Here is a 26,538-nt window from a genome sequence, read left to right as displayed (position 1 = left end):
TGTTCTGTATTTTACACCCGTAACTGGGCTACTGAGAGAAAGTAGAACATACCCCCTCTGTCAGGAAACTGTTTATCTCTCTACTTAGGATTAAGTCTCATTTAATGAAAGCTGCAATTTTTTCCACAAACTTGGAATTGTTGATTTTATGTTGCAACATTACATCCTGAGCATCCTCATCGGACACTTTGTAAAATCAAATTAATCTCCTGTGTTGCTTTTGTTGCAACAACTATTTTCAATGTCAAATCACAAAAACAGCTCAAAAATAATAATGAGGTAAGAGAAACAAGAAGTACTAAAGTAAAAAAAAGTGCAGGAGACCAAATGCAAAGAAAATTTATACTGAGAAAGAACCCCCCAGAAAGCACTGACTTGATATATTTATATCTTTCATAATGCACTGAATGCATATAAAAATAAATACCACCAGACAGAATAACAGAAAAGGGACCAAATTATTAGATCACCTAGCAACAGAACATTAACCTACCTTTTATGCTGATCTTTTCTGGCTGGTTTCAGACATCTCCATTTTCTCTATGCAGTGCAATCCATCTTACTGAGAGTTCCCAGCACTGCAAACCAGCAGTGTGTGCACAGCATCCTTAACTGGTGTGACTGATTTGGGGTCTGAGCACTTGGGCTGGGCTACCCCGCACTGGAGCGGTTCCTCTCAGGAGCACATCGAGCTGCTCTGCTCCTGCGATTTCTGCCTGTTTTTAAGGAACAGTCTGCTCTTTCTCCCCACCACCCCCCCTCCAATATCTTGTCTGCCAGGAGACTTGTTGGAAGCAAACTGGGCGTCTCTTGATCTCAGTTCCAGCCTCCCTATGAAGCAGGTTCCAGTCTGAATCAAAGACTTGGCTTTAGCAAACACTGTCAGCTATGTACGTCAGCTGGCAGCAGCACACACTTCAGGAATATGGGGGAATGGTGGGGAGGGATGGGGAAATATGTAGGAGAATATGGACTGAGAAGAGGGTGACCAATGTTATTTTGTGGCACTAGAAGGTTAACTATTCATCCTCCCTCCTACATATTTTAGTAATGACACAGAAATAAATAATTGCAACTCTTTCAAGGCAAAAAAAAAAAAAAAAATTGGGTAGGCACCTCAAAATTAAAATAATTCTGAAATTAATCTCATGGGGACATCAAATATCATAAATATCTGAGTTGAAAGTTTTTGGTTTTTTTTTTTTTTATCTTACAATAGATTTGGGATTTTCTTACTTTACACACTATTCAGATGAGTAAGATGTGTGTTCAGATGCTAGTATTTCCTAAATTCAATTTGTGGAACTGGAAATAACTAGATAAGTAGCGTTTGTTCAAAATTTTATTAACTGATTTTACTAATTTACAATAATTCCTTACACTAGTACTCAAGCCAAACTACCCTTAAATTGATGCAAATTAATTTGCATTTAAAAAGTCATATCTCCTCCCAGCCTGCCTAACCATTCAATCTTTTTCTCCTTTATCACATCTTCAGATTCATACCAGCAAATGCTTGTAAGGGTTTTTAAGTTGTTTTTTTTTTTTTTTAATGGATTAATTTTTAGCTGCATCAGTTACCCTGCCAGTTAACTGCATATCAACATAAATGTTTGTTCTGAAATAAAGATAATGATGATACAGGAGTGTCAAACACCATTTCTTGCAGTAGCAATGCAACCATAAACAATTTGTCATACTACAGACCAAACTGGTTACTAATCAAATAGTCTAATCCAGTGCTGCATATTTAAGTCCCTTTGCTTTTTAGCAGAGCAAGCTAATAAAATGATCATCTCTTTTCAGATACCACACTAAAGAGACTGTATGGCAGCAAGATATAATTTTTCTTAAGAAATAAGACCTGAGTGCATTTGAACCTTGTTTTTGTGTTGCTGTGTTAAATCTAAAACATTCTTTTTTCCTAGTTACATTGTGCAATGTTAAAGTCAACGCAAATAGTCAAGCTGTGCAACTCACACTTTACTCTGTGTAAACTGGAACTGAGCCAGACACACTTTATTGTCAAGAAGTGAGAGCTAAGTGGGTCGCTGACAGCCACACAAAACATGAGAATTGGAGGCCTGTAGCTTTACCTTTAACTGCAGGGATGATGTTTTATCTCTGTTATGGAAGGTTCCTTATAATGCACTCAGGCTGTAGCAGGTGCAGTCTGCACCTCCCCATTTGCAGCCCAGCCTGCCAACATTTTTTCAGCACAAGTGGGGAAAAAACTTCCGGAGCCCAGAATGCTGGTTTGATGTATCCAATATGCTCTACCACATGGCCATAAATGCTATTTGCATGCATGGAGTCTCATAAATGAACTTGCATGCTTAACCCTGTAGACACAAACTATTTCCTTCACTGCTGCATGAGGTTTTCATGTAAAAAAAAGGGAGGGAACACTCGATAAGCAAGTTATCCAGTCACCCTTTTCTGAGAGTCAGTATGATAAAAGACAAAACCAGTCTCAAGAGCACAACCCTGGGAGTTCAGATCCAAGGTCTACCCTGCCCACTGTGGAACCTCTTGTGCTAAGGAAAGGCAGTACATAACCGGGACGTTGCCACTGCTGCATCGTGTGACACCTGACAGCCAGCAGTGTAATGGTTTCGAAATTTGCTGTGCTCCATGAAATGTTGTCTTGTTTTACATGAAAACTGTTAAGATTGTGCAGACAATCTGAACATTTTGAGCTTATTATGTTCTGTACATAAAACATGCAAGTCAGAACAAATCCAGCCACACAATCAAAATAGTTACAGAAAAGTAGCAGAGGGGGAATAGAGTTTGTTGGTGAAACAATTCAGGGTTGACAGTGAAAAGCACTTTATTTTTAAAGACTTACCCCTGCTTATCTACATAATCACTTGTACTTAAGTCACCTAAAAATATTTCATGAGTTAGTAGACAACAGAGAGCTAAATTAAAAGATTACATTCTGGTAGCACTTATCCGTATTAAGCTGTGAAAGTGGCACACACACATAGCCCACACACAGAGACAATGCCTGAACAATGTCCCTGTGTCACCTGAAAAACATGAAACCTGGGTTCCTCCACAGGATAAAATAAGAACTTCTCTGTGAAAAGAAAACTTAACTGGAAAAGCTGTTGCAGTCACAGCGTTCCATATTTCGCAATACTTCCTCTCCCTCTCTTGCAAAGTCTCCAGCTTCCTCTGGTGACTTTTTTATTGGGCTGTCCCTGACCTGCACAGATGCAGGGGAAAACAATTCTACTTTATATAGAGACCTACATAAGGTTATGAAGTAGAAGAAATAAGTCTGTTATGTAAGTACATTTTTTTAATCCATTGATTCACATCAACCTGGATAGAGCCATTTGGAGTAACAAAGACTACTCCCAGCAACCTGCAGGAGCTCTCCTAGGTCACTGGTACAATGTGTGACATTGGAGAGCAGGGAAACCTCTTATCAATCCCAGGCCACATGAAAAGTCTTGGTGATTTATGGCAGTTTGATTATCCTAAGAAACATCATGGCCAAAGCAGCTGCTGAAGGGTCAGAGGCTGCAATGGTGGGCAATCGTGATGATCGACATGAGGCAACTGCTGGATTTTACAAATATTAACACCAACAACTGATCTTGTGTATGGTAGCACACAGCTAAACCTTTTTATAACCCAAAACCCTGGAGTTCCTCTCTCTTCACATCAAATCCCAACCTTTAGCACCACTGATAGCTCAGTGTAGACCCCGTTGAAGACCACCACCAGGCACTGACCATATGGAATTGCAGCTCAACGCCCTCCATAACTCACAAGTGAGCACTGGGAAACCTGGCCAACAGCGAATCTCAGTAGGACAACTGTAACTGGAAACTTGAGGAAAAAGATGAAATTGTGCCAGGTCTTCGATCATACAGTCTTCAGGACAAATTGTATCTTTATTAATATTATGTACCACACCCTGCACGACTCTCCCCAGTTCATCTTGGGATCTCTGAATCACTCTGCCATAAATTTTATATGAAGTGCAATAACATAAGTCACATTAATACACCAATATCAGCTTGACCATGTCAAAATAAACTGGCTAGCCTCTCAAAAAAGGAATTTTAACATTTTATTGACTTATACATCATTCTCACATTAAACAGAAAACAAGATCATTTCAAAAAGCTGATTTATGATAGCTATAGTTAAAACTAAAAATATTTTAGATAAAATAACACAACTACGTATATTGATTTCATGTGTGAAGAAGAGGCTTAGTGGAAATGTTATGGTTGTCTTAACATTTTTAACTATAATTACTACAAATAGTAATTTTAGGGATTGATGAAAGTGTGAGACAAATGATGCCAGCGAAACGCAGGCCTGACTGTAGAGCAGGCACATTGCCACTGACTGACCATGAGCAAGGGAAAAAACTTTAGGCATTGTGAGAGAAGAGCTATCCCCTTACTCTAGCAAATGCTTAAAAAAGACAAGCTCAAACTGAAGTGTAGAGGGAAGTCTCTGTTAATAGGACTAACATCTTATATCAGCCATGAGATGGCACAAGGGACAAAAAACTGTAAATCACTATTCACAGATTATGCTGAGAGCGTCTTTTCTCACCCCATTCAAGGCTCCAAGACTTTATTTTTTCTCCATTACCAAAATTAATCTTGCTTTAGCATATGAGACATTTTTCCCCTTCCTTGGTCCATTTACAAACTAATGTTTGTGACTGTCAAAACATAACAAGGGAAAAGTTAACAAACACACAGAATTTGATGGAGGTTATAGTTGCATCCCTAATACTTACAAAATTATCATCTTTAGAGGACTTAAGTTACACATATCTTATGCTACAATTTTTCATGTTTTCCTGGCTGCCTTGAGGCAATCCTGCCCCTCCCATTGCACATGTTTCAGTCCCCACCTCTGAAAATACCATTCCCTAATTGTGCTAAGCACATCTCTCCATGAAGCTTGAGTCTACAGTGGTTACACAAAGGCATCAGGGTTAAAAATAATCTGGGGGAGGAGAGCAGGGGAAAGTGTGGAGCAGAGCAGAGCAGGGCCACAAGGACCTGGCTGACCTACTCAAAAGTTCAAAAGGCAACTACTTTATTAGCTGCGTTCACAGCATGTTGCTTTAATTATCCTTCCCAGGGAAATCCCTAGGATTTACTGTAGTGAGAAACACTTTTTCTGTGTATAGTCACATGGTTAATATTGTCTTCAGCTTGCTTGAAAATAATTAACCCCCCCCCCAAACAAACTACCCAACTAGTACATGCAGAAAGTTTCACATGCATTCAAAGTTTAGCCTATACAAATATGCACATCAATCTCAATTGACTTGGCCTGAATTTGACCTCCTTCGTGTCTCTGACACCTTTTGCTCATGGTATTAGGAAAATAAATTGAATTTAGAGATCCAAAGTTCTTCTATACCTTCAGGAATGGAAAACTATTCCACTGAATTTCAAGCAAGCCCAGCTGATGGCAGAGGGTCACTTTGGACTTAACCACAGCACTGAACAGAGAAGCAGATGTGCCCAGAGCAGCAACCAGCACATCTCTGAACAAGTGCTGAAGATTTACTAACAAAAGCTTTGGTAAGACTAACAGTGAGAGGTAGGGTGAGTCAGCATCAAGTCCAGTAGTAAGAGCAGTATTTTAAAAGTCAAAGGCAGAATACATAAATATTTCATAATTAGGCTACTATTATTTTCCAGTGCAAGCAAGCAATTATGTACTGTTACCCCATAATTCTTCTCCTCCATCATTGTAAGCCCTGGACACTTGGATAAAATAAAAGACACTCCACGGCAAATTACTCTGGTATTACAGAGCATATTACACAAAATCATGGGGACTTGCACACATATGTGATTGTTCTTGGAATGGAACACCAGCTGACACTGAACATTTGTCCTAGAGATTCAAACCATCCTCTCTTTTGATCTCAGCTGCATGAAGCATGAATATTTCATGTCTAAAGAGGAGATGGTCCAATGTACTGAGAACAGAACTCCCCAGGTGGTACAAGCAACCATCCAGCCCAGACTGCTTCAGAAGACATTCACTTTATACTACAGCACTGTCATACAAGTGAAGAATAAAGAAAAGCTTCCTGGTTTCTCCTCTAACCAGGGACTTAAAGGAGCTGCAGCACCAGTAATTCAGAATTCCAGTTGCAAAGACTCTGTTATAGTTTTGAAGGCACATGCAGCCTTTGATCAGTCACACGCAGCACTAAAGACTCTCCCTCAAATCTTTCTCCAAACAGTTCTTCCAATTTTGCCTTCTACTGGTTGTTTTTTTTTGTTTGTAATTTCAAGAATATTCTGAAGCCAACAAATATATTAGGTAGATCTGTCTTCTAGTTAAAATTGAATACTTAAGAGTAATTTTATTTGAATTATCAAAGTTCATTAGGAAGCCTGGCCTGAAAATGCTATTGGCTTGTTTGCAAATAAACACGTGTATGTTTACACTGAGTGGAAGTATCTGACACATTAGCCATGGGCTGAAGTTCAGAGCCTAAAATGTAGAGGCAAATTCTTCTCTCAACTCTAACAATAAGAATTAAAAGCAACAAATTTAAAAGTCAATTAGTAATTTTTAGAAAAATGACATTATGTTCTGAGCATTGGTGATGCTTTTTTTTCTCACTGTTTGAATAACTGATGGAAATGATCCCAGGTAAACAGCATTTCACCTTATACCCTAATAAAATTATTGATGATACAAAAAAATGTCTGAGGCTACAGAGATTATATCTGCTTGAAGAATAAAGATAAGTAACATCTTTTCTAGGTCTTTCAGCTTTTTTTTTCCACTTTTGTGCTGGGTGCTTTGTGGGTTTTTTTATAAACATCTATAAAAACCTAACACTGTTCAAAGAATTAAAGATCTCCATACAAGAACATTCCCAAAAAATACCACAAAACTTGATTAATACAGTGCTGAATAATAGGTGATTAGATGCTTGCCAAGGGCTCCTTCATGACAGCTCTCACAGACGTGCTGGAATGCTGTGGAGGACAGCACTGACCCAGGGCAACCAGAACTCTGCCTTAACCACAGTGGGGATGAGGAGGAACCACATCTTTTTTTTGAAACTCATTTCTTAATCCAAAGAGGAAAAAAGGAATCTGCAGGACTAATCTGGTCTCAGGAGTTTGATCTCAAAGGCTTCTGGAAGAATAGGAGTAGGTGCTGCTTTTAGAGTTGGGCAGTACTTAGATATATTTTTTCCTGGAAGACATGTTCCTCTAACTTGCTAATTTATTGCATCATTTTGGACAGGGAGATAGCTGGATTTCTATTTTTATCTTAATTACTGAGTGATGCTTCAAGTGTGCATTGAAACAAGAATGTAAGATACAATTTAGGGGTTGCTGTGGGTTTATAATTTTGTCCTTTTAAATTCTCTGGCAAATTGCTAAGGAATTTTGATTTTGGCCTGCCTCATCAGTACATGTTCTCTGTGATAAATTATCAAAAGCAATCAAAGTTTGTACTGCAAAGCAGTCAATATGATGTGATGAAAGCATGCAAAGTTTTGTGTTATATGAACAGACTTTTTCTTGAGACTTCTGGCTTCAAACTCAGGAAAGTGGAATTCATAATGAGAAACACTCCTACCTGGCACACAACCCCCATCCCTCAGAGAGTGCAATTATACAATTATGCTGGATGAAACTTGAAGAAAGGTTTTCATTACCTCTATCCTGTGTTCATTTTCATGTCACATTCAACATGTTGTTTGTAACTGTGTGATACTGGACTGGAAGACCAGTGGTTTCTAGAAGACTAAAATGGATGGTTTATTTTTTTAAAGTTATTTTTAACTGTCACATTCATGAGGCACTGGATGTGAAGCCTTTAATAATTACACATCTGATATATAAATAGCAAAACATGAGAAACAAGTAAACAAACAAAGCTATCCCTTCCTGGCCACTCCTGGCATGGTGCAGCAGGTTGTGGGCATGCCTGGCTGTCCAAATTAAATCAGCAGCCATTCTGAGCTAACAGCACATTCCACCTTTTCATTCTCTGTTTGACACTGTCTCGCACAACAATAAGATCTCCAAGTTGGCTGTTTCATTCTTGTATCCACAAAAAAATAAGTGCTGCCTTGTGTAATTAAGACAGCACTTTCACAAGTTCAGAAACAAAATGCCTTAATGTTTCTTGTCTATTTAAGATTGTAATATTTAGTACACCTAAAAAGGTTTTTGCCCCTTTTGCAGGAAAGTGTGTTTTAGTCATTAAAACTGAGAATTTAAATAATCTCTTGATTCTGCAAGATTAACTTGGAATCAAGTACAGTTAATTATCTAAACTAAACCTGGACTTTGTTTTAGTCAGTGCCCTATAATCAGATGGACTGGGCAACTTGCACTTCAAGTACTGAGGATCCTGCTCAGCATCAAAATCTACATCTTTAATCAGATATCAGTTTCTGTAAAGCAAAAGCAAATAATGTGTTTACCTTTGTACCAAGTTTGGCTTAAAGTAAGCAATAGGTTGAAAGGTTAAGTGGCAGGAATGAATACATGCACATTGTGATCAGGTAAGATCTCATTTTCATAGAGCAGCAGGTGAACAAGCAGTACCTGGACCTCTCTCTGACCTGCAGCATGAGCCCAGACACAGATTCAGTCATTTAAAATAACCTCCCATGATAATTAAGCTGAAGTTGTGAACAAGCATAATTTTGCAAACATGGACTATCAAAGGGGAACTTGGATATAGAAGAGTCAATAATTTTCTTTCTTCTTAATAAGTAGCATTTGTGCCCATGGTGGGAGTACTTCTGAAACATGAACAAAGCAATAGGTATGTTTGGAAATTTAAATTTGTAGGTTAAATTTAAAAACAGCAAGAACCCTCATAGCATACTAAAGGTTAGCCAGTGTTAAAACTGGTATCTATAAATAGCATAACTTCATTGTTCTGAGGGGAGACCAGCATTCAGAATTCTCCAAGTGCCAGTAAGCAATGACCTGAGTTAGTTCTACCTGAGCAATAAAAGCACTTGACAAAAATGAGAAATGTAGTAGTAGGGATTGAATTTTTTTTTGTTGCCCTCTTCTTCCATTTCCAATTGCATCATTACCACTAACAGAAAGATAAGTCAAGTCAAATAATGACACTCAAGTGAAAGTGCAAAAAGAAAAAAAAAACCAAACAAAACCCCACATTTTCATTGTTATTCTTGCATCTTTTCTGACCTCCTCAGTACAACCACCAAAAAGACAAGGGTGGGGGCAGGGAAGAAGGAAAAACAAGAGACCAAACCAAAAATCTGAACAAATTGCTGCACAGGCTCAGAATATCAGTTAAGATATATAGCTGCTCTGAAACATTTAAAGAGAATACAAAAAGGCCTCTACAATAGTATAACCTTTGCCTCTGTCTGCCAGCATCACAGTTTACACGGTTTCCATGGAAACTCTCTGCAAACATATAAATGTGCTTGTTGCGTTAGATGTCGAACAGAAAATCCTTTGTGGCAACACTGGAGGGCCTTGGCCAGTGCCAACCTCCCAGTGGAATAATGCCCTTCACTATGCCTTCCCCAGCAGGATCATGACACACTCGTTCACATGGCACAGCTGCTGCCACCGCTTGTTTTTCCCCAGCTGATAAAAAAGGGAAAAAAAAAAAATGCTCACATCATAACTATTTAATATTTCCTCCTTCATGGAGAGCCCATTTTGCCTTCATCAAACTGACAGCAAAGTTTTTGGTTCTGGACTTTCAGATGCAATGCAGGAACTGTTCAGTGAGGACCGACTGGGAGGCTTCCAGCAGGCTTCTACTCAGAGCATTGGGAATACATTTGCATATTGAGTAGATAGCTACCCAGGAAGGGGATGCCACAATTCTTTATTATTATGTGCTTTGAGAAAAACACATAAAAAATACACATAAAATCTCAGCATGCAATAGGTACACCAGTCCAGAAGATAAAACTAGTTTCATCACCTTGCTATTTCTCATCATGAAAATATCAACTGACCTACAAATAACTCACCGGATGGGCACCTCTTTCAGCCCTGGAAGCAGGAAAATTCTACCCAAGACAGTGAAGTGTCATCAAGATGGGTGGTTTCTTCTTTTTGTTGTTAAGGGTATGTGTGTAAGTGAAAGTTGAAGAACTAAAAAACTGGTTTCTGCTTTACAAAAGAGGAGTATTGCTACTGGAAAACATCTGAATGTTATGTCCCTTCTCAATTTTCTCAAAATTCATGTCCACTCTTTAGCTGTACATATTTTATCAGCATTGAAATAGTGAAGGGAGCGCTTCCAATAAAAGTGCACCTTTAAGACTAACAGTGTACATACCTGGAACATACCTTGTTTGTAGGCTAAAACATTGCCCTACATCATTATTCCCCTGAAAAAACAAATTTTTGCTACAGCAAGTTAGACATAAGAAACAGCTTCTTCAGAAAGAGGGTGGTTGGGCACTGCAATAGCTCCCCAGGGCAGAGGTCACAGCACCAAGTCTGACAGAGTTCAAGAAGTGCCTGGACAACGCTCTCAGGCACATGGTGTGATTCTGGGGGATGTTTCTTTGCAGGGCTAAGAATCAGACTTGATTTTTGTGTGTCCCTTCCAACTCTCTGTTCTGTGATTCTGTGACTCTAATTTCTGAGATATCAGTGGCATAATCTACCTAATTGCTCATCATTGCAAACCTTCAGGGGGGATGGCCCTCAGGGAGGACAACACATCCATAGGCTACATTTAAGATCAAAGTCTTTGGACCCTGCATGGGATGTGAAAGCCTGCTTGTGCATGTAGAACTGGGGAGGTCAGCACCTTTCTGCTTGTGACCGGACACTGCACCTGCCATTCAGCCATTCCCAGCCACTTTTACTGCCGGTGCCCAAAACCAGCAATGTAACGGTTTTGTCTTAAAAGCTGAAGAATGAAGGAAAACAGATTCTGTACTAGAAAGAGAAAACAAACTGAGCACTTTCAAGCTCGCCAGCTCTCTGTTTTCGTGTTTGCTTCTTTCCCTTTCCCAGAGCCGGCCTGAGGGAAGCCCTCCCTGCTCCCTCATGGGCAGCCTCAGCTCACAGCCAGCCCAGGGCCGCGGGCAGCAGCTGCCAAACTAACTCTGAGGGCAATCTCTGAGCCAATCTCCGCTTTTAGCCTGGCCTGCAGAACGCGGTAACGCGGGGGTCACTCAAAGCCGTGTTGTTCCAATGCTCTAATAACCCATTGTTCCCCTGCGGTCCCCTCAGCCAGATAAAACCAAAGGCTGCGTTTTCCGAGGGTAAGCGAATTCCCGCTGCCAGCCAAGGGCTCAGCCTCACACGGGGCCAGCCCGTCCCCGCGGGACGCGGTGGGTTTGTTTGTGTTAGTGGGGTTTGCAGGAACACCTGCTCGGTGAAGGGATGGCGTGGGTCCCGCCATCCCCTTCCCCACAGGGCTGTGCAAAGTCGCCTTTGCCCCCTCGCACTCAGTGAAGATACTGCAGCGACGGTCCCATGGCTAAAATCTCGTTCCTGCCTGCTGGATGTTTATAATCTGCTTCCTGCCTGAGGCTGCAGAAAGATTGAAAATCGAAAGGTTGCTACTGTAAGTTTTGCAGGAGAGGGGAGCCACAGCACGGGCTCAGGGCAGAGCCCCGATAACAGGGTGAAGCACCCCCAGCATCACATCCGCCAGACTCCAGGCATACAACTGCAAGTAACTGGGATGGGAGAAAGGACACAACAGGCAGAAATTAATCCAACAATACAGGAAATTGTAAGATTGAAAAGTCACTCGTTTTTTATTTTCACCACATCCTCTGGTCCAGTAATGAAGTTTGCTGAACATCATTAACATTCCACTAATGAGACATCCAACTGCCCAGAACAGCAATAACGAACGTGAGCTCTGTTTCCACCAAATCTACCAGAAAGATTTTTAAGGGTCTGCTTTCCCACTGACACAAACACATGACTCCCATTAGCCTTAATAAAGGAACAGTGCATTCAGTGGGAGAGAAGCTTCCCAAGGTTGCATAACTGAATTGCAGCATGCTCAAGACACAGTATAGACTAAGAGAAGTCAGCAGTCTCAAAACTACAGGGACAGGTCAAATTCTTCCATTACTTTCCCATTAACTTTTGTCATAGTTCAGACTTCCTTGCTTTAGGCAGTGAGAGTACTCAAAGCTTTATTTATGACAGAAAAATGGAAATGTAAATTTTTAAGGGAAAAGCAAATCAGACAGTGGGATGTTTAGATTCTATTTTCAGGTTGAAAAATAATTAACTCCAGACATGCACTTTCTTAATTCATTGTCCCTACATACTATTCTTGACTCCACAGTATATAAATTCTTACTTTTCTAACAATGCAAATTTGTTGACAGGATGACAGGTTAAAGTTTATCTTTCAGGCTGCTTCCCTTGCCCTAGTCACAAAAATCTAGTTATGTCAATTTATGTCCCTTTCAGTGCTCAGTGAGGCGAGGAAATGGAGTGGAGTGCCAGAATGTGGAAACAATGCAAAAAAAACCTAATGCCAGAACTTAGTATCTGCCTCCTAGGCTAAGCTCTGCTTGCCCTCACAAAGCTTTGGGATTAATACTGCATATCTCAAAACTGTGCTTAAAAAAAAACTTTCATTACAGATGTTGAAAGCATGATTAATCTACTGAAAGTTAGAAGTGTTTTGTTCATCTCTTCTCAGTCAGTTCATATATTTTAAAATTCTTGGGTACTTAGCTCTTTTTTTTTTCCTTTGACCAGGGTGCATGTATGCTTTTGGATACTAGGAAATTGAATTTAATAGACAATTTAAAACTAGTTGGTCATGCTTTTACCATAAGAATCTCTCTGATTCTGAGGCAATTGAAAAATCCGATGCAATCCAAGAAATTCAATATAATTCCAGTATACATTAATGAAGGCTGCCTCATGCACTTTCCTATAGCTTTAAATGAGAATAGACTTCTCTATTATCTATCACACTGCAATGACTAATATGGGAGAATATCTAGTCTGCTGCTACTCACACACATTATAAAAACCCATTAGCACACATACTCACAGAAGTTGAACTACTTTGGTACAGTAAAGAGAGATGAGGAACTACAGTGCAATAATTGTTGTAACTGTGTGACCAGTAATGAGCTGTTTTAGGGCCATGTGGTTAAACGTATCAAGATTACCTATCTATAAAAAAACCCCAAACCAACAATTAAAAAAATAACCCCATACCAAACCCAACCACAAACCAAAATATAATTGATTCATTTTATTTCAGACTTAAAACCTCAAAGGTACAGGGACCCATGGCACTGCAGCACAGCGGAATCAGCCCTGTGCCCCATGTGACTGTGCTCACTTTAGGTGCCAACAAACACGCAAAACTCTGAGCCCAGTCCTACTGAGTCTGGTGTTCTCCTTGGCTTAAGCAGAAGCAAAATCATATCACATTTCCTAAAAAAAAAAAAGCCAAAACAAAAAACCAACAAACCTCAACCCATCCCATAATATGCAGAATGCTAACAGATTGATTTATGGATACATGATACTAACTGCAGTGGGAAACTCCATTCAAACAGAGAAACTAACTCACCAGTCATGTCACAACACTGAAGATAAAAATCATACTAGTGTCAAATAGAAGACACTCAAATTACAAGACAACTATCTGCAGCATCCATCCCCAACCATTCTGTCAAACACAAAACTGCAATAGCACAAAGCATCTTTATGACAGGAATAAAAGGCTCTTTAAATGCTCCTTTTATTTTTTATTGAATGAACCCACTCTTACACAAAGTTCACTCAACGATGTCTCGAGCTTTAGTACTGCCAAATCCTGTATTTCATTAGTCAGCTATGGCTTGTCAGTCACACACAGAACAATCTGAAGTATTTATTAACTGCGTACAATTTCTTCATGTAGCAGGTCAGGTGGTTGTTTAAGACACTGAACTTATTACTATATTGATAAATGTAGTTGTCAGGAAGACAAGAATCTTTTCAGTGTTACACCACAGCTGACCAAACAACTCCCTGCTCCAAGTCACTGACAAAACCCAAAGGGAGTTAAAAACCAAAGCCACAGACTCCTCCCAGGCAGTGTTAGTTTCAGCATTTTCTGTAGTTGACTCTTCTCACAGATCAGTAATCTTTACTAACAGTGCCTCCCTCCAAGGAAGAACACTGCACCACACCTCCCAATTGTTTCAGAAGTACATGTATACAAAGACCACAGTTGAAAAAGATACCATCAGACGTGACGAGTCCAGAGAAATCTTGACCTAAATATTTTTCAAGTTTATTCATGAGAAAAGGGTGGAGAAATAAACCACAGCTAAAAGATTCACAAACATGAACTCATTTACTGGTTTGCAAAGCAAATCATGCCACCAACCTGTCATGTAACTCACAGAAAAACACAGTGTAGACAGTCTGGATCAAGATATTCACTGTTGGATGAAATTTAATTGCCCAGCTACTATATGAGTTTCTTAAAACTGGTTGGATTTTTTTGCCACTCTTAATCTCGCAGTCAGACAGGCACTAGATGAAAGTGAAGGCAGAGCAGAGAACAACCAGTCTCTAACCTTTAACAACTTCTTACATGCCAGGGCAATTAAGAACACTGTTTTCATACACTGTTTATTGCTTTGAAAGGATCACCACTTGGTTACTGGCCATAAAAACAACTGCAGCTCTATAATGCCTTAAATATTTACTAACAACATACACCAGACTGCAAACCCCATAACTCTATTCTTGATACTGAGACCTTTCTGTCCAAACGCAAATTGACAAAAAGACCTTCTGGCAAAACCACTCCAGAATGCTTTTACTCTTTGGTTTTGAAGCAGAGATCTGCCTTTTCCCCCTCCCTACAAAACCACCCACTCTTCCAAACAAATAAGTAATCCAGTGTTGCACAGGAATTTTAATTGTTTCCATAACTTCTGCTACCTGCCAAAAAAGTACTTAGTATGACAGATATGGAACAGGGTGCTTATGATACATGTATATTTATAATAAGATATGAACATCTATATGGATACATATAACATACAACTTATGTAATAGTTAACTTTTCTATAGCTATAAAAACTAAAAGCCCTTCAAGGAGGCAACCTTCGTTCTTTGAAGTAACAGCCATGATTTAAGATACTGACTCTCTGGCTCAGATTTACAATCAAATTACTACAGCTGAACTTCCTGCATACCACGTGAGCCAGACTTGGGTTGGTGTCCCCTTGCGTGCTGTTAGCCACGACAGACAAGGTCACAGCAGAAGTCCCTTGCATGGAAGGCTGAAAAACTAGGATGTAAGGATGCATTCCTTTGTATTTGCTGGAAGTATAATCCCACAGCTCTCTGCAGCAGTCTCTGCAAGAGTTTGGCTGATGTAGGTGCTGAGACTGAAAGTTTGGCTCCTTTCAAGAGTTATGCAATTTCTATTTATTTATTTATTAAAGATCTTGGTCTGTCAACCCTTCCTCACTCTGCACAGTATTTACCACAAATAATGGCCCTGCTTTCAGTGGGACCTTTGAAATACTCATCTTACGGTACAAGGAGTTACACAATCCAAGCTGGTGGGGACACTTTCAGCATATTTGCACAACTTCATTTATTTAGTTATTAAGACCAGATCTTAAAACAACAAAACCTTTTTTAAACATTTGTTTAAACAATCCATTCCAGGTATGAGACTATTTATAAATATACGGGATGCAAATACTGTGTATTAGTAAAATACCTATGAGAGTTGTAATTATTTTGGCAAAAGAGCTTAGATATCTTCCCCTGAGTAAATTCCATGGCATAAGCCTACTAGTAGGGGAGGTGTAACAATTCCATAAAACAAAAGTGCATTTAAAACAGTTTAATAAACAAGGGGGAAATTATCTGTTATATTTTCATACCGGAAGCTCACAAAATATTATCTTCAACAACAGGTGCCACACATTTTTCCACTGATTTTACAACTAAGCCCAGTATGCTGCAGCTTTTGACAGCATTAGGGCTTAGAATCTACTTTTGACAGCATTTTTTCATTTGTGATGGGTGGTTTGTTTTTGGATTGTTAAGGGCTGGGTGAAGCCTCGAGGCAGACATGCAGCCCTGTTGATAACATATGTATTTTCCAACCCTGTGATAAATTTCCCATAACTGCTGGGCTGGAACATGACTTTCAGCAACTTAACAGTTTCACATTTGGCTAAAGCAGCATCAGTCCATTTAGCTCCAAAAGTATACATAGAATACAACCATTTTCATAACAGATTGCTTTCAATGTTCAACTTCAGACTCCTACGTTCAGAAACAATGATTACTGCTTTCAGAAATCCAAATCTCCTCAACCAGATTTTTTTCTCAAGCTGGAAGTCCAAAGTCAGAAATTAATTTTGCAAGGTGCGCCCAGAATTTGAATACTGTCATCAACAGTGCTGGCTGTTACATCTTAGGAGAGGTTTTACTTTGCATGCAAATCCTAGTCTATACATATATTTCAGTGCTCTTACATTACTCCCACTGAGAAGGTCCGCGCTGTTTTCAAAGCCTTAAAACCTTGCCTTTCACAGCTGCAAAGGAAATGACAAGAGAAGAAAAACATAGCCCAGTGCGTATCAGCAATTAATTCCATCCACAATTGCCCAGCTGTTTGTGCATGGAGGAACTGGGCTGTTTCCCCTCTGAGCTTTGGCCACTGAAAGCTGATATGGCACTTTCAGAGACGTGGGCCGCTGGTAACGCGTCAGGAATGCGCGCGAGATCGCACAGAGCTGGAGGGAAGAAATGAAATCCAGACTGAGTATCTGCGTTATGAGGATAAAGTTATCTGGGGGAGAGGGAGGCCGAGGGGGGACGGGGAGCTGCCAGTGAAGCCAGGCTCAGCATGCAGGACACAACCATCACTGGCAGAGACAAAGTGGGACAAGCTCAGAAACCTGCATGTCTGTGTCAACTCTGCCAAGAGGATTTTATGTTGGCTGATGTCAGACAGGTAGATCTGGGGGCACTTTACAAAAGCTGTTACACTTGGGAGCACGCTTTCCCAGCAAAGTTGCTATAGAGGCTTGGCTCCATCCATTCTAGAGTAAGACTTATTGGTGAGAAATTACTACTTATTGGTAAGTAATCTCACCAAAGCTTGCAGTGCTGAAGCCCCAGAACTTAAGGCAGAATTCAATCCTTTAGAGTCTTTCCTATGAATGAAATCCCCTCATGCCACCCTTGGGATTTCAGGAAAGGCATAGAGTATATAAAAGGGGATACTATTCATACCATCGACAAACCCCACCCTGTTAGAGCCCTGGAAATTTCTTCCCACTCAAACTCATCAGTCTACATGAACAGCTCATTTTTTCCTCTAATACATTTAAAAACTCAAAACAACACGTATTTTTTCCTCTCTTAATCTAAGCTGGTCCCCATAGAAAAATTCCAAATGGATTCTTTTTTTCTGGGTAAAGCCACACACAGCAAAACACTTCTAATATGTATTATTTGCATTTTTTTTCTTTCAGCTCCAACACCACTAGTAAATAGCTCCTTCGATTTTTGGTAGCAGCAAGTCACCTTTTCACTGGATGGAGCAATCAATCCTCTCAAAACTGCACAGGTATTCAAAAGAATGACACTAATAAGAAAGTATTTTCACTTGACCATTTTCAAGACCAGTGCCTATGGTAAGAAGTAACTATCACAGGGCTACTCCCTTCACAAAAAAACAATGAAGTACCAGCTTGTGCATTTTGCTGAATAAACGGAGTCTGCTAAAACTACACACTTATGCCCCAATGCATGGAAAGAAAAACATTCTGCAGAAATAAAACTGTGATATGTCCACACAGTAATAAAACCAATGGTAGAAAAATATCCTTCGAGCAAACAAGATTGACAAAATATTTAAATATTACCTTTTCAGAGAAGGATCACTAAAGTTTAGAGCTATGCTTCTGGAAGGTTGGTATAATATCCAAAACCATGATACAGGCATGCAATGTTAAAATTTGGAAAACAGAAAAGCAGAGGACTTTCAGTAATTTACAGCTTCCCAAGGAAAGTAAATCCAAATCCTATGGTTGACTGGAAGATATGAATTTGTACCAATGGATTAAAATACCATCCCTTTTTTCTCTCTTGGAACCAATGACTCAACAAAAGGTAGACAGAAGCAGCACATTTTTAAATCAGAAGCATAGCACAATTTAGACTGCATGTAATCTCACTATATGGCTGCATGAACAGTTGCACTGCTGCTGAAAGCAAGAACACCACTCATCATTCTTCCCACAATTTCATTTTTAGCTAGTCAGCATTGGGAAAATCCCCCCATTGGGGGATGATTTCCTGTGTTGTTTATTGTCTGCCACAGCAAAACCTGTCTTTCTCACATATTAGAAACACTCACAGAAAGTTTCTGGAGGTGATCAGTCAATCACATCACACTGAGCAATGCCAAGACCTCCAAGGTATGTAGGCCACCTTCCCAAGACCATTATTTCTTTTCACAAAAAGTTCAGCAAAGCAAATAATTTTATGTCTTAATATACTACTTATTCTAGGTATTTTTAAACAGCAGAACATGGAGAAGTCTTTAAAATCCCAGAAGGATTAAATGCTGTTTTAGACTTACTTCAAAATAGAAGATATCTCAGTAAAGAAGGGAATGGTGATAGAGCTGCAGATGCCTTAAAAAATTATGTATCTTAAAAATTCCTCTTCCCCCAGCCACACTAACTAGAATGGGTGTTAGTTATTGATTTCAAATTTGTTTCTCAGGCTCAGTTTTCAGCAATATTTTGATAGAAGGCCGTGAAAAATACTGATAGATGTTAAAAGTGATAACAGTAAGTTTCACTGCATCAGTAGAACTCAGCTGAGCACTGAGAAATCATCCAAGTGAGTCTTGCAAGTGCACATATGCCAGCTGGCTAACTAAACACAGCTCTTCACTGACTAATCTCTTCTGTTTGCTACTTCTCCAGAGCAAAATTCTCTCTTGTGAAGCAAACCTATCCAAGATCTATGTATTCCTTAAACACATGCAAGATCTATCCCAGAAATAAACTACAATTCTTCAGCTCTTAAGGATTTACCATTTAAATTTAGGTGTGATGCTTCAAGCTGGAGATACATTTTAGTCACTAAGGCTAAAATTCAGATGCAGAGAGGGTTCCAAGCCCACACACCACTTACATCCCAAACCAGACTTACAGGTGAGTAATTGTGAGGTTTAGCTGGGCACACCTCTCAGATTTGATACACAGCAAAGAACTTCACACCGAAAGAGAATGTAAAAGGGGTTTAGAAAGTCCCTAATTTTCACATCCAGCTGCAATACATGCACATTGTTTTACTTATGCTGAATATGAACACATATCACATTTGCTGGAGTGTGCCTAGAAATGCCTACAAGACATAATAGTTAAGGATAAAGAGCACCATCTGAACTTGCAAGAGAAGTTCATACTTCACAGTTAAATAATTTGTGAGTCACTTGGGATGACTTAAATTCTTCTCTCTCTGAGATGTGAATCAGGAACAAAGTTGCTCAATGTCTAAAAGTTCCCAGTTTGAAAGAAAAATTCCTAAGTCCTAAAGCAACAGTTTTCATTTATCATCTATATTATCTACTGAGTACTGACATTTAACATCTTCACGTTCAGCATTTGTATTAGTGAAACCATCAGTTCCTAGAGTGCAATTCTTTCTGCCTAACTTCAGATAATTACACACCACTTGAATTCACTGTCTAACTAAGCTCTCTGGCATGAAGTGAGTAATTATCTAGACTTCATTGGCTGTGCCATAGACCAAGAGTTGCTGCAACAGAGGCACACAAACTACAAGCAGGCACTGATATTGCAGAGATCTCAAGTTATGCAAAGCACGTGCTGCTCTGAAACACTGACAAGCTACAGGAAGGACAGAATGAACACATAAGAAGAGATCACTTAACTATTTTGTTAGCCCAGGGGAAAAAAATCCAAGTGGCAGATATGAAAACAATTCATTAAATTCTTGCAATTCACCTGCACAACAGGTAATGCACTTTTCTATGCATCTCACAACCAGGGGTGATTTTACATTGTCCAAGTCAGCAACACATATTAATTCTCAGATTAATTCTCATCAGTGAGCTACAGCACAGTATAAAACAAGAACCTCACAGTGCCAAGCACATCCCAAGATCTGGCAACAGTGTGAGTGTAGACTAAAATATGCTGTGAGAAACTGTCACCAGGCACAAACAAGGTTCCAGAATACCAAGTGCAAGAGCTGCCAACATAACAATCATTAAGTAAAAATGTATTACCAATTCCTCAAAAAATAAAAAATAATAAAATCTCAACATGTAGGGAATAGAAAAGGAAGAAAAGTGAAGGAAGGAAGAACAGAGGAAAGTAGCAGATATGTTTTATTGTGACCAAAATATAAATTTATTTGGTTACAAAAATGTTCATCCATGGAGACTACTATAAAGCAAACAAGCTTAATAGGAAATAGTGTTTAACGAGTTCTAGAAATGATTTTTAAAGTAATGACAAGGCTTTCCCATCCTCAGGAAGTGCTTGAAGCTAATGTGCATCTTAAAAGACTGACTTCTACATTTTACTGTTGCTGTCAAGGAAGAAAAATGAGCCAAAAAGTTAGCAAACACACTGCACAACTCACATTTCTTGATATCAACGTGGTACTAGAGTCTCTACATCTCAGTGTTAGCATGACATGTAAATAAACAAAGCATTCCTTTATAGTAGAAGTCCTTTAATGGTTCATGCTGAAAGTGGAACAAAGGCAACAACAAACCCATTGCATCCATCAGTCCACTACAAGCACCTTGCTGTATTCATGGCAATAAAGAGTTTATTGCAGTATTGAATGTGCTGCACTGAAATATATTCTGTAAAAGCTGATTTAAGCTCTCCTCCTTATATGACAGTTAGATGAGCCAGGGTTGAATTGCCATGATGCATGACAAACACACAACACTAAGCTATGGTGAAGATGAGAGCATTTTTGAATACTTTTCTAAATCATACAATCTTATCAGTACCCACCTACAAACATATGCTTTCTTCCATATGACACAATGTGCAAAATAGAAATGGTGCAAACTTCATGTTTTATGCTTGAAAGAGGATAGCATAATTTTATCTACAGTGTATACTCCCAAGCCTAAGGGAGAGATTTGGTGAAAGAAAATATTTCCATGTAAGCAACCTCACCTTTCTGGTAACCTTTGGTGATTTTGTAATTCTTTGGTACAAAGCTGGTGTAAAGCTGACAGATGCTGGAGAAGGCCTTTTGGCTGGTCTAGTAAATCTGTTTCACTTTCAAGCTATTTCACCATCATTAAGTACCTTAAAGAGGCTCTAGCCATGAAAAAGCTTGGAGCTGCTTTTAGTCCAAACAATATTTTTTTCCTGAAGCCTGGTATGATGCCAATATGACACTTTACCTTATTTATTTTATATCTTCTTACCAAGAAGTGTATGTTATCAGTAATGTAAGAAAGAGTCACAAACATTCAATGTGATGTGTGCCAGTCACATACAAAGACAGGAGAAAATTCAGACTTGGCAAATTTCATAGGAGTCTGTCTACTGACAATGCCACAGGTACCACAAAGTAAGCTTCACCCACATGTTGTGGTCAGAACCTGACTACAATTAAACAAAATTTACACCTAAATTAATGTACATCAGCAGTCACAGATTTTTATTTCATATGTGTCATTCAATGATCTTGAGGCAACACAGTTAATTTCAGTCCACTGTTTCCTATAATCCCGCTATTTATTGAAGTCCATCTAATTTATTTATTATTTATTATTAACATTGTGGTATAGTATTCTGTTCCTGGCTGTTAATTAAGTACATTTTTCAAAGAGTTCTATGATTACAGAGCAAATGATTGGGTTTTTTTTGCATTTCACACCAACAGCAAGTTCAACTCTGCAAGCTGAAGAGGAGGAAAATGAGACCTAAATAACTGCATGTCCCACCCCGAGGTTAAAGGCCATCTATCTGAAATGCATTTGAGTACTTCTCTCAAACCCTGAGATAAGTTTTTGCCCACGTATTTGCCCACGTGTTTACCAATTTTACGGTCTTTGTTCCTAATGAAACACACCAACTTGCCTGTACAGACCTGCAGGTCTGTGGTACCCTGGCTATTCCTGGAATGCTTTTAATACATTGAAATTGTGTTTGTCTGTCTTCCTGCTCTGATCTCACAGCCATTTTAAGCAACAGATCACAGATGCCAGATCAATGTTGTCACTGGTGGTTACCGTAAGCTCTCTTGGGTAAATGGTATCTACTCCTGGCAATTTGCTACTTTTTTTTTTCCTATGTTCTAAAAATCCTTTTTACCAACATTTCAATTTGAGACCAATTCTCAAAAGAAGACCTACAAAGTGAAGTTTCTGCCCTAAAATATCTCAGGAAAGTCAACTTGGATAAAAATCATTTAGCTTTTTTTCTGTGCCCTATCTTCACCATGTATTTCTTCTATAGTTCAGTCATCCATCAGCTCTCCAGTCTGTCTGGCAGGATGTTCATTCCTGATGTACTTGAAATGATTAAATTTAAAGGATTTATTGTTGTCTCTGGTATCTTTAGCAAATAGTTTCTCAGAATATCTTTTGGCCAGGCTTATTATACTTTAAAATTTAATTTGTGAGGAGTTTTTTTCCCCTTCTATTTTCTTCAGCAAAAACTTCAGCTTTTGAAAGATGGTTTCTCGTTGCTAAGAGATTCCTAAACCCTGCTATAAACCCCTCCTTGCCTCTTAAAGAGTAGCAAACACAGAAAGTTTGAAATCTTCAGTAGATGGGTATATATTTTATCCAACTTCTAATTAATTCTTTAAAAAGCCACTTTACTACCTGCAGGCTTTAACTTCCTTATAAACAAGCATTTTCATTTTTATGACTAGCAGCAGAAGGCTGGCAGGGAAATTGCACTGCTCAGTCCCTCAGCTCAGACCAGTGAACTTGAATCATACAAACACATTCCTGGGAGCCAGGGAAGAACAGCTTTGCTATCCCAGACACAAATGTACTGAGAGCAACACTGATGCTTTCTGAAGTCACTGCCTTCAGCAAGTTTGAGACTTCTACGCACAGGCTTTGGAAACACAAAACTGCTTCCTTCCATATCTTCATGGTAGCAAGTTGCTGCCCCAAACATCAAGGAATACATTCAATGTAGTATAACCACTATTGGTATTGTGTATTACAATGTTTCAAAGCTTTTGGGTTTTTTTTGTTTTTTTTTAAGGAATACATACTCAAACACTGCAAACAGAATGCAGATGGATTTGTTTGTTGATGTTTAATTGTAATATTTGAGGGATTGACTGCTTTAGTTTATTAGAAGAATTAACTCAATCGAAAGTAACAGCCTATGTGAAGTATAAGTGGTCCATTTCCATGGAGAATAAACACATTTCATTCAGTAATTCACTCACTAATTTGTTTAGCTGCACTACTGCTAGTCAAAAAAAAACATGATTAAAATGAATTTAAAATGAAGATAAATACTCTAATTACTGGTATAGACAAGCTTCAAACTGAACTTGACATGAAACCCTCCTTATTTCTACATTAAGGTGTAGACACTGGGCAATAGCAGCAACCTCCAACCACTGCAAAACTGCTCCTGAATGTGGAACATAAAGAAATCAGACCTTCATGTTTTGTTAGTGATTTTTTTTACCCCATTCCCCTTCAACCAAGACTCCCCTCAGCCTAAGATGGCACAACATAAATCACAGTTCCTAGCACTCCACGCTGATAACCAGCAGAGACTTGAGTGTTGGCAAGTCTCAGCAGCCTAAGCTCTGCAGGAGGAGCAGAATTAGGGGAGCATCAGCTGCAAAGAACTTGACTGAGTTTGTTTTAACCTGACACGCAACAAAACCAAGTCACAAACTTACTTCCACATTTAACAGATCCCTTTCCATGAAGAGTCATTGGTCATTAGCAGACAGAGAAAACCTTCATGTTCCTACAACTGAACTGTCAAGAAGTTATACAAATCCAGCTTCAGCAGAGGGGGAAAAAAAAACCCTGGCTTTCTAAATTTCAACATTTGCTAAGGATGTAATTTCTGAATACAGCTCAATAAGTGAAGGGGGAAAAAATCACAAACCCACAGGCTCTTGCTTAAGTTAAATTGGTATTGAGTGGGTGAGTTTCAAGGTTTATAACTACTTTAGAAAAAAAATCCAGTTTTTAAACACATATTTCTCATTCACTCTACTCAGCTGATTAATAAAGCCAAACCTGATAAAATCCAACAACCTCCACAATAAACACACACATCTAGCCACATTTGGGTTTTTTATGCTTTATAAAGATTCAGCAGCTTTAAGTCGTCAGGGACATATTTATTCCTAAGCCTAGGAGCAATTAAAAAACATTAAGTACAATGTAGTAGATGTAGAGAGACACATTTAAAGCCATTTCATTAGTAGCTATAATGCTAGCAAAATAGAATGAGTTTATCTTTTGGAAAAAATATTTAAGGTAGATCTGTTCTCTTGCAGTTATATATAAGCCTGATCATTTAAAATATACCAGTGTGCAATTTTGAATAGCATTTCCAGCTTTAATTCCATCATCATACAGAAAGAGCTGAAAATCTGATCACCATGTCACAAGCAACTGAAGAATTACATCAGCTCCTCTTTGCAGAACTGTTCTTCATTAATTTATAATTAACAGGATGTGATAAAACGATCTCTACTGATAGCTCTTAGCCTCCTTGGGTCAGCTGGAAAAGGTTTTTGTGTGGTGAATGCTAGAGCTCCATTGCTTCTCTCCCATGCCCAGCAACTCCCTACAATTCCTTCTGGAGGTGCCCACCAAGCTCCTCTGCTCCCTGCTGCAATCAGAGACTTCACTGTGAATGCTGTCCTCTTCCTCCTCCTGCCTCTCATGAAACTCTTTATCACATGGAGTGAGGAATTTGACTGGGAATGAGATACAGAAACTTATCTGCTGCCAGCAAACTGTTTCCATGAAAGGGACCTCGGAAAGGGAAAACAGCAAGGAGCAATCCAACACTCTTCAACATATTACAGGCACACATGGAGAAAAGAAAGCAAAAGACAAAAGGAAAAAAAAAAAAGCAGCACTAACAATTCAGTATTTTAACATAAGTGAAATAAAGCCTTCGAAAACTGTGCTGTCTTGCAAAGCCTGAGTGTTTTTTTCCTAAATCCTCAGCAGAAGTAACAGCTACAGAATTCTGTACAAACTCAGGGATTAGCAGCATGCCCCAGGAGGAATTGGGATCTTTGCTTCAAGCACCCTATTCACATTTAAAAGGTTGCAGGAATTTGGATAAGCTTTCCTTACTGCTATGGATAGCAGCAATTCTGGAAGTATCTTAGAGTGACGTTTTCCTGTTTTAATTATTAATCTTCCTCATCCTCAACTTCTAAGCTACTCCAGAGAAGCACTACAAGTGCTCAAATTTAGTTTGCATATGCCAGAGAATGTTTAGGCTTGGCTCTTTTGAGACAAGACAATCATCATTTAGTGCTGAGGTTACAGAGAACCAGGTTCCATTTTGTAACAACAATATATGCTAAAAATTATTGTGCTTTTAAAATAATGATTAAAAACACAACCAACAACCCCACAGCTCTTTCATGAATGTACTAAAAGCAACAGGAGCTACACACAAAGCAAGTGCTTTTTCAAGAGAAAGGCAACAACTATATAAATGTGGAACAGGATCTCCTTTTATCTTTTTTTTTTTTCCCTCTTTGATTACTTTAACTTGCACAACATATATCTCACATTTTATTTCATTTGTTATGAGTATCTGGACAGAGCTCCAGTGCTTTGGTGAACTGGTCACAGTGAAAAGCTCAGTTCAGCACGAGCACTACCACCAGCAGAGAAAGGTGGAAAAGTGGAGGAGATACAACACCATTGTCACATCCACACAGCTAAGTAAACAGGAACTGAGTTCCAGAGAGTTTGTTCATCTCAACAGGAAAGAAAAGTCCAACCAATGCAGGGACTTTCATTGCAAATCATCTTCACAATTTCTTTTTGTGGCTACCTTTCAATCCGAACAAGAAAAACAGATTGCAGATACATCATGAACAAATATTACTGTCTGCAACTACAAATATTTAGTGAGATAAAATCAAAGACTCAGACTTCTATGCATTGAAACTTCTCATACTAGGAATAAAAAAAGCTTTAAATTGATTCTCTAGAGAAAAAAACCATCAGATTACATAATTGTACAAAATGTGCATAACTCCAAATCCGTGTTTAATTTTGTCTTTGTTATCAGACTGCAAGACAACTTCTTTTTACTGGAAACAGGAATTTAAGGCAGAAATACACTTGTGTCACACATTCTGTTTCATCATTCATGCAGAAAGGACTATCTACAGTCACTGACATTTGAAGAGCCACATCTGGGCAACTTAAACAGCACCAAAATCAGGAAGTTCACTGACAATGGGGCTCAGAGGAAACAATAAATTTACATTTAACCACAGGACCCCAGGCTTCTAGGATGATTAAACA

At 39.0% G+C, this 26,538-nt stretch overlaps 1 protein-coding gene across 4 annotated transcripts in view; it reads right to left on the bottom strand.

The window, feature by feature from the left end:
• The window catches only part of ADD3 (adducin 3), a 92,148-nt gene that overhangs the window by 28,080 nt on the left and 37,530 nt on the right, over positions 1-26,538 (bottom strand). The window contains exon 1 of one of the 4 annotated variants that reach the window (XM_021536287.3): positions 494-766. The exons of the other annotated variants lie outside the window; for them this stretch is intronic. The gene's annotated coding sequence lies outside the window, so the exon portion shown is untranslated. Of the gene's footprint in view, positions 1-493; positions 767-26,538 lie in introns of those variants that run through there. 4 annotated transcript variants of the gene reach the window in all.

Source organism: Lonchura striata, chromosome 7, assembly GCF_046129695.1.
Source record: "Lonchura striata isolate bLonStr1 chromosome 7, bLonStr1.mat, whole genome shotgun sequence".
NCBI classification, from domain to species: domain Eukaryota; kingdom Metazoa; phylum Chordata; class Aves; order Passeriformes; family Estrildidae; genus Lonchura; species Lonchura striata.
This window is presented reverse-complemented; position numbering and strand designations above follow the sequence as displayed.